Below are 8631 nucleotides of genomic sequence, written 5' to 3'. Positions count from 1 at the left end.
ATGAAGTGTAGCTTCGATTGACTGAAATCGATTGTTCGATGTTTGCACAAATCTGGTCAAAGTTTTCTCTAAATCGTTCATCCGGGTCTCCAAACATGAAACATGATTCTCCATGTTTGGGGCTTGTTGTTGTTGTTGGAAACCCGGTGCTGCTATGGCCTTCTGCTACCCTTGGTGGTTACTCCACGAAAAGTTGGGGTGCTTCTTCCAACCAGGATTGTAGGTGTTGTTGCTATATCGATTACCTTGGTTCCTCATGGCGTTACCCACAAAATCGATTTGCTCAACTGAAGACGCATCACCAATAGAAATAGGGCAATCAGTTGTAGCATGTCCTCCCCCACAACTTGTGCAAGTAATATGGCCGGCAATCTATTTGAAGTTAGAAGGTCTAACTTCTTGCTCAATGATTCCACTTGGGCCACCAAAGAAGTGACTCCATCGATTTTGTGGAGTCCGGCTACTTTCTTCATTTCCCGTGCGGTCCAGTGGTAGTTGTTCATGGCCATTTCTTCTACCAATTGCGGAGCTTCATCAGGGGTCTTGTTCCCTATTCTACCTCTTGCGGAAACATCTAGAAGTTGTCTTGTACTTGGATTCAACCCGTTGTAAAAAGTTTGAATGATCATCCAGTCGGGGAAACCATGTTGCGGACACTTCCGCAAGAGGTTCTTGAATCACTCCCATGTCTCAAACAATGATTCGAGCTCCATCTGTATGAATGAGGATATCTCATTACGAAGCCTTGCTGACTTTCCAGGGGGAAAGTATCTCACAAGAAAGGCTTCGACCATTTCATTCCAAGTCGTGATGGAAGCCTTTGGTAATGAATGAAGCCACTGCTTGGCTTTTCCTTTGAGAGAGAATGGAAAAACCCTCAACCTGATAGCATCATCTGACACTCCATTAATTTTTAACATATCACAAACTTCTAAGAAGTTCTCAATATGATTGTTCGGATCCTCATCGGCCAAACCACTGAACTGTGCTGACTATTGAATCATTTGGATGAATGCCAGTTTCAGCTAAAAGTTCAGAGTTGTGATCAGGGGTCGCATAATACTCGATTGTGTGCCCAAAACTTAAGGTCTGGCATAGTCGGAAAGTGTTCTCTGTTGCTTATTCTATTCTGCCATATTATCCGACCCTTGGCCTTCTACTTTAGCACGGATTGACGATTCTTATACAGGTTCTTTTCCCCTTCTTCTAAGTGTAAGTTCAAGCTTAGAATCTCCTTCAACAATTTGTGAAGGGTTTCCTATGGTTATAACATGGAGCTGCAACCAAAAAGAAAAAAAAAATCAGAACGATGATAGAATAAGAAAATGTGAAATAGAATGAATGATGAATAGCTAAAATAGCAAAGTACAAAGTATCACTAAACGCCTACTCCAAGGCAACGGCGCCAAAAACTTGACAACACCTTCTGCGTGTGACCCGTAAGTGCACAGGTTTGTCAAAATAATAAATCACAGGTGAGTTGGTATCGTATCTACATGGAGAAGGGAATAAAAATACCAAGATTGCTATCTAACTAAGCGAAGGCGAAATAATGATTTTGTTGATAAAATGTAATGAAAGCAAGAATAAAAGAAACAAGAAAGAGAGAATTAAGCACAAATAGATGAGAGATAAAGCAATTGATAGAAGTCGGGTACTCGAATATTGTTTCACCTAGGAAAATTGCTTCAAGTGCAAAATCAACTATTATATCTCCTAATTGACGCTTAATAAGTCATAGAAATCCTTAAACACATGGTACCCAAACCTAAGGTAAACCGTGATTAACTCTACACTATGTCCCGGCGGAGAAATCGATGAATCACAACACCTCACACTATGTAGAGTTGCAAGACACTCTAGGGATTCCAAGTGATAAGCCCTATTCCAATATATAGATCTAACCCTTTGGTCCAGGTGAAAGACCCCTAGTCGCAATTAAGCCCTAGGTGCTAAAGTCACTTCAACGCTTCACTCTGTTGCCTGTGTAACTAAGTCCCAGCGGAGGTCATCCCTTAGCCTATTCACTCTACTATGACTACAAAGAACTCTTGGAATGTGGAGGTAGGATAAATCACATCGGAGGGAAAAGGAGATGCTCAGCTACCTCTCGACTCACCCTCTCGACCCTCTCCAATCTGCTAATGTATAACCCTCATGGTGTGTCACTCACATACAAAGGTTACCAATATAGACTCTCAACCCTAGTGTCACTCTAAGGGAGAAATCATGCAACAATCATTCAAAATTGAAACTCAATTAAAAACATCAATTAAGGAAAACATAATAGAAGATTAATGAAACAAATTCATCCTAGGGTTCACAAATCCAAGTACCCACTAAGGGTTTAGCTCTCCATGGAGCTAGTTACAATATACAATGAAATCGAATGTAAAAATAAGTAATCCATAGAAAAAACCACTCGGTATTCGTGTTGAAGGTCTTGTGGAGTAGCGGTGTCTTCTCCAAAGGTCCCCTTATCCGGCCTAGGGCACATCTCGCCGGATCGATGCCGACGAAAGCTTCCCCAATAACCTACTATAGTACTCCCCAAAAACACTCCCAATTCCACACTTTTTATCGAGGCAACATAAACAGGCACACGTTTATGTCGTAGATCGCAACTCTTCTTCAATCAAAGGCCTCATTTGTGAAGATCTTACTATCAATGCACAAGTCGGGATACACAAATGTGACTGCCTTCGTGCCCTTCTACCTCATTGTAATCACTTGAATACATGGAGGTTGGCGCACATTCACGTACCTTAGAGCCCCACTTGTATCTTCGCGTTTGTTCCTTCCAAGATTCCACCAAATAGTGCGTTCACAATCTACTTTTGTCTTCTTTTCTTAATACTTAGCTTCACAACCCTACATGCGCAAAAGAACGTAAATACACATGTATTAGTGCTTAAACCAGATAAAAGTAATGCTTATCGTAAGAAAAAAAAACTTCGCATTCTTAACACACAAGCACTTATCACATCTATTATTGGAACCTTTACTTATATGAAGTTAAGTACCCACATATCAAAATTTCTAAATGGAAAGATATATCAAGAAAAAAACACAAAGGCAAATATAAATGCCAAATCTAAGCCAAGATCGAGCCTTTACTGAGTACAAATCAAAATGATCCATCATCAAGATCGTTGATTTCTTGATGAAGACTGATTGTACTTTCCCGCAAGTGTACCGGGTCGCCAAGTAATAGCCTGTGAGTGACACACGGGTTGTATTCCATGGGGCTAAGGAGCTCCTATTACTCCTCCATCATTTACTTTCTAACCTTACAACTTAAACATGGTATTTCACTCTAATACATGCAACAATGCTAATAAATCACAGGTATAACAATTCCAAGGCAAGCAAGAAATCACAAGAGCAATGATGATGATAAATAGGCCTAGGGATGAGGATCCCCATGAGGAGTAATCATGATATATGGATGCATAAGAGAAACATGGCAAGGGTGATTTAGACCGATGGATCTCAGAATTAATTCAACCCCAATCTCTTGGCGATTAAACCCTAATCCCATATGAATAATGACAAGGATCTCTCCCTAATCACATTCCTATGATTGCATTAAGAGAAGGAAGATCATGCAATAAGGATACACTTAACCTAAGTCCATCCTTATAATTCGGAGGGGCTACCAATATCCAATTTCTTGGCATGTCGATACAAGAATACCCCTTCTAGCTCATTAAAGATCTAGTACATGCGAGTTGGTCAAATCTACACATACAAATCAATAAAGAACTAAGGATCTCTCCATTTTATAGTTCTAGACATGAAGAACAATGAGCCAAACCATAAATCACACCAATGCATTCCAAAGTAAAAGTATAGCATCTATAATACATGATGAAACCCCCCAAGGTTCACCTACATCCGGTGGCCTTGGGGGTCTAGTGTGCTATCATACAAACAAGAATCACAAACTCAAGAAACATAAGAAATAAAAGCATAAATGGCACTCCCTAGTCCGAATGATGGTGAAAAAGAACAATGCCGGCCGAATGACGCTTCCTCTAGCCCAAGGAATGCCGAATGTTCCTCCTCTCTTGATGATGGAGCTCTCCCCTTGAAGTTCAAGCCCTTGATCACCTCCAAGCCTCAAGATAAACTCTTCCCAAGATGATGTCTTCGTTTCTCCTCTCCTTCCCAAAGTGTTAGCTACCTAAGAATGTCAAAAGTCCCTTCCAAAGTGTTGGCTACCCAAGATCTCCAAAATTCCCTAAAGAATGGCCCCCAAATGCCCTCTTATACTCCCAGTATATTCCCTCTCCAAACCAGCCCGTATGCCCTCAAAATAGACTCAAAACACCCTCAAAATGGCCTCCATACTAGCGGTATACCGGCTCAAATTAGCCTCCATACTGGCGGTATAGTGGCTCAATGAGCTCCTCATTGAGGCCGTTTGGGGTATGCAAAAATGCACTCTAGCTCAAGTAATAGTATCCATACTGGCTCAATGAGCACCTCATTGAACCAGTATGCCTCAAACACATTATCCTCTTCTCTGGCTACAGTGATCATCTCGGGCTCAATCCAGGGTAGCATTGAGGCCGTATGCCATGGTTAAATTTCTGACTTGAAAACTCTCCATGTGCTACAGTGGAAGCTATAGTGATTTCGCTACAGTACCGATGCTACAGCACCACGGTTACATTGCTCCAGCTACAGTATCTACTACAGTGAATATACTACAGTACCGCGACCTGGTTTCCTTCTCTTTTTTGCCCAATTTGTATCTTCGTGTTCTCCATGGCGTTTTTGTGCCCTGCAAAGCAAATAACACACGAATAAGCACAAAACAGGCATCAAACCTTATAGAAATACATGCTAAATACATGAAATATATACACTAAAAAACGTACATTTAGACACTTATCAAATATCCCTACACCTAAGCATTTGCTTGTCCCCAAGCAAACTAATCGTGAAGAACAAAGGACATGATAAGTGGCTAAATGTATTACCTCCGGCTCAAATAAATACAAGACTCTAAAAGCATTGGAAAATGATAAGTAGATAATGAGTTACAACCATTAAGCACAACAAAAAGATCCTATCTCACCTCTTATATGTCTGTGCTATGTGTGTGAACCTTCTATCTCATCTGCCTTGAACTAGTCTAGCCTACTGACTTCAATCAGTGCAGCTCTAGATGCTAATCACACCACATGCAAGAGTACTGAGTTTTAAAATGCTAAGTGCTACTTCAATAAACAAGATCTTTCTAAATCCTGAACTTGAACTAAATCCCTTTTCCTTTTCAAAGCCTTTAGTAGGTAATTAACAATATCACCAGGGTTTTTATTTTCACTTCATTTCATCAAATTTTTTTCGAGTCTGACTAACATAGACTGCACAAAGAAATCTTTCTAGAGGGTGCACATGCTGGTTAGGCATAAGAGTCACACAACTACTCGATTACAGTCTACATAGACGCATTCATGCTTCATTAGCAGAGGAATACTGACATAGACTCAATTTTCTTTTCTCTTTTTATTTTGTTTTTACATTTTCCTTTTTCACATCCAACCTAGATCATGTCTTCAGACTACTTTACATGACACTAACACTAGGGCTAGCTCAACATGACTTAGATGTTCTTAAGAGTACATTGAAAGAAAGAACTTAGAATTGTAAAGCCAAGTACTCAAAGTTGTGTGTTAAGCATACAAGAGAGTTAGAGTAGTCAAGTTGGCTATTTCCAGGGCATCAACACGAGATTCACTGCACAAGACAATACTAGAGGTGAAACAAGATTCAATGGAGAACAATAACAAATATGTAACTCAAATCAATCATTAATCCATTCTAGAAGAGTCTTATAATAATGAACAAGCCATCATGGGTAAACTAGCATGCAAATAATACCCTAGATCAAAAGATACACCCATCCCCATACCTATTGTTGTACATTGTCCCCAATGTACACTAGTCATGAAAAACATAATAATATATGCAATGAAAACAATGGAGGGTGGAACGAACTTCCTCGGTTAAATCTTGTGCACACGGCGAGATGTGACCCGAACAAAAGGTGTTGCAAGCTTTCCATGTCGGGTCCGGCTTCCATGGAATGTGGAGAGGCTCACCAAAGCTCCCTTAATGCCCTGCAAGGCATAAAGGGGCATCATCATTCAAAATAAAAATTGAAATCACATAAACTAAATGCTAAGGAGTAGCCAAACACAAACATACTAGATAAAAGGAAGCAAAGTTCAACACAAGGTTGGTAGAGCATCCCCTTCCAAAATTATTAAAAATCAAACAAACACACTTGCAACAAAAGTAAAGCAAAGAAACAAGCTGCAGAAATAAAAACAAGTGTCCATGCTCAAAAGTGAAAGATATCATCAATAGGTGCTGCAGATGGCGGGGCGATGGAGCAGGAAGTAGTAGTGGCCTGAGAGGATGATCCACAGGAGGAGATGTGACAAGGTCCCATAGCGTATATCCCGCAAGTACACGGGTTTATCGAAGTAATAATCCTGGATGAGCGGGTATCGTATCCATAGGGAGTAGGGAATAAAAACACTAATTCGCTTCTTAGCTATGTGATAGATGAATAGTGATATGTGTGACAATGATTCAATTCTCAAAAGTAAAAACAACAAGTAAGAGAGCACAAGTAAAGGAGACGGTAAGACAATCGATAAAGATGGGGTACCCGGATAATGCTCCACCTAGGACAATCATTTCAAGTGCAAGAACCCTCTATTATGCTTCCTAATCAATGCAAGTGTGTCATGAAAATCCTTAATTAAACAGTCCCAAATCTAAGGTTAACTATGCCTAACTCTATACATGTCCTGGAGGAGAGATTGAATAACCTCTCAACCTCGCACTCGCATAGAATTGCAATAAGTTCTAGGGATTCCAAGTGATAAATCTCTTTCTAATTGTAGACCTAACCCTTTGGTCCGGGTGGAAGGTCCCTAACCACAATTAAGCCCTAGATACTAAGGTTACTTCTGCGCTTCACTCCGTTGCACCTGCAACTAAGCCCCGGCGGAAGGTCATCCCTTAGACCATTCACTCTATTGTGGCCACAAAGAACTCGAGGAACGGAGGTAGAATCTAACACATCGGAGGGGAAATGGGACGCTCCTGTACCTCTCGACTCACCCTCTTAACCCTCTCCAACCTAGCTTTGTCTAATACTCGTGGTGTGTCACTCATTCACAAGGTTACCAACAAGAACTCTCAATCCTAGTGTCACTCTAGGAGAGTATTCACACAATCAAGCATTCAAGGTTGGAACTCATGATAAACATCAATTAATTAAAAGCATAATAAAGAGATTCAAAGAAATGAATACATCCTAGGGTTCACAAATACCCAAGTACCACTAGGGGTTTAGCTCTCCATGGAGGTAAGTACAATCAAAGAAATAGAATGTAAAAGCAATGAATCCATAGAAACCCCCCTCGATAGTCATGTCGATGGTCTTGTGGAAAGTCTACTCATCGTCCAAAGATCCCCTTGTCCGGTATAGAATACGCCTCGACAGAAGATCCCCTACCAACCTTCTTCCAAAGAGATGACAATGTCAGAGCCGTAGAACCTCTCCAAGACCCTAGCCAATACCTCTCAAAACCCTAGCCGAAGCCCTCTCTCAAGTTGGGGAAAAGATGAAGAAAAGAATGCTGAAATCGGGGCTGAATCGGCTTTAAATAGGGCTGGAATCGGGGATCCACAAGCCCCTGTGGATTTTACGCACGGGCGTGTGGAAATTCCACATGCTCGTGTGGATTCTCTATTCTGCAAATTTTTGTCGGCCGGCTGTGAACAGTGATGCTACAGTACTTTACTACAATATTTGGCCTGAAATACTTCCCGAATCCATACTTTCATCGAGGTAACGCAAACGGGCACACGTTCACATCGTGGATCGCTTTGCTTCTTCAATGATGGAAAAGTTGGTGGAGATCTTGTTCTATATGCATAAGTCAGAATGCTTGAGTATAATTGCCCTTGTGCCCCTCCAAATGTTTGTACTAACTCAAATATGAGGAGGTTGGCACACACTCTAGCATCTCACACCCGACTTGTGTCTTCGCGTTTGAACCTTAGCAAGATTTCCTCCAAAATTGGTGCATTATGATCCACATTGGCTTCTTTCCTTCATAATTGGCCTCACAACCCTACCTGCATAAAAGTAATATAAAAACACATATATTAGTGTAAAAACCCGAGAAAGGTAATATTTAACATAAGGAAAGAATGCTTCGCATTCATATCGCACAAGCACTTATCAAGATGACAAACTGCTGGAAATGCTCTGTGAGCTGGCGCTGACCCTCTAAAACCTAGTAAATCTGTCCTCGCATCTCGCGCTGCTCGTGTCGGATAGCCTGAATGTTATCCTCCATAGTCTTGAATCTAGAGTCAAAGTCTGATGGGAATGAAGTGCCAAGAGTGTCCTGAGTTGGTTCTGTATCAGATTCGGACTCTGACTTATCATGGTTATGCTAAGTGGATTCTCCTGTGGTCAAGTGTGAAGCAGGTCTGCATATGCAACTCTTTTTCTCTAACAAACCAATTGCTCGCAAGACAGGTGCTCCAAGAGGTGCCACATCACCGACTATAGTCATGCCTCGAGTGCGGTCC

General features: G+C 41.1%; 1 non-coding gene across 1 annotated transcript; it reads left to right on the top strand.

Annotated features, from left to right (window-relative positions):
* Nucleotides 1–639: 639 nt before the first annotated feature.
* LOC120262623 lies at nucleotides 640–746 on the top strand. The gene has a single exon (XR_005536886.1). It is a non-coding gene; the product is annotated as a small nucleolar RNA R71 (small nucleolar RNA).
* The last annotated feature ends 7885 nt before the right edge of the window (nucleotides 747–8631 follow it).

This window comes from Dioscorea cayenensis, chromosome 5 (genome assembly GCF_009730915.1).
Source record: "Dioscorea cayenensis subsp. rotundata cultivar TDr96_F1 chromosome 5, TDr96_F1_v2_PseudoChromosome.rev07_lg8_w22 25.fasta, whole genome shotgun sequence".
Lineage (NCBI taxonomy): Eukaryota > Viridiplantae > Streptophyta > Magnoliopsida > Dioscoreales > Dioscoreaceae > Dioscorea > Dioscorea cayenensis.
The sequence above is the reverse complement of the archived record's forward strand: the minus strand, read 5'-3'. Positions and strand labels throughout refer to the sequence as shown.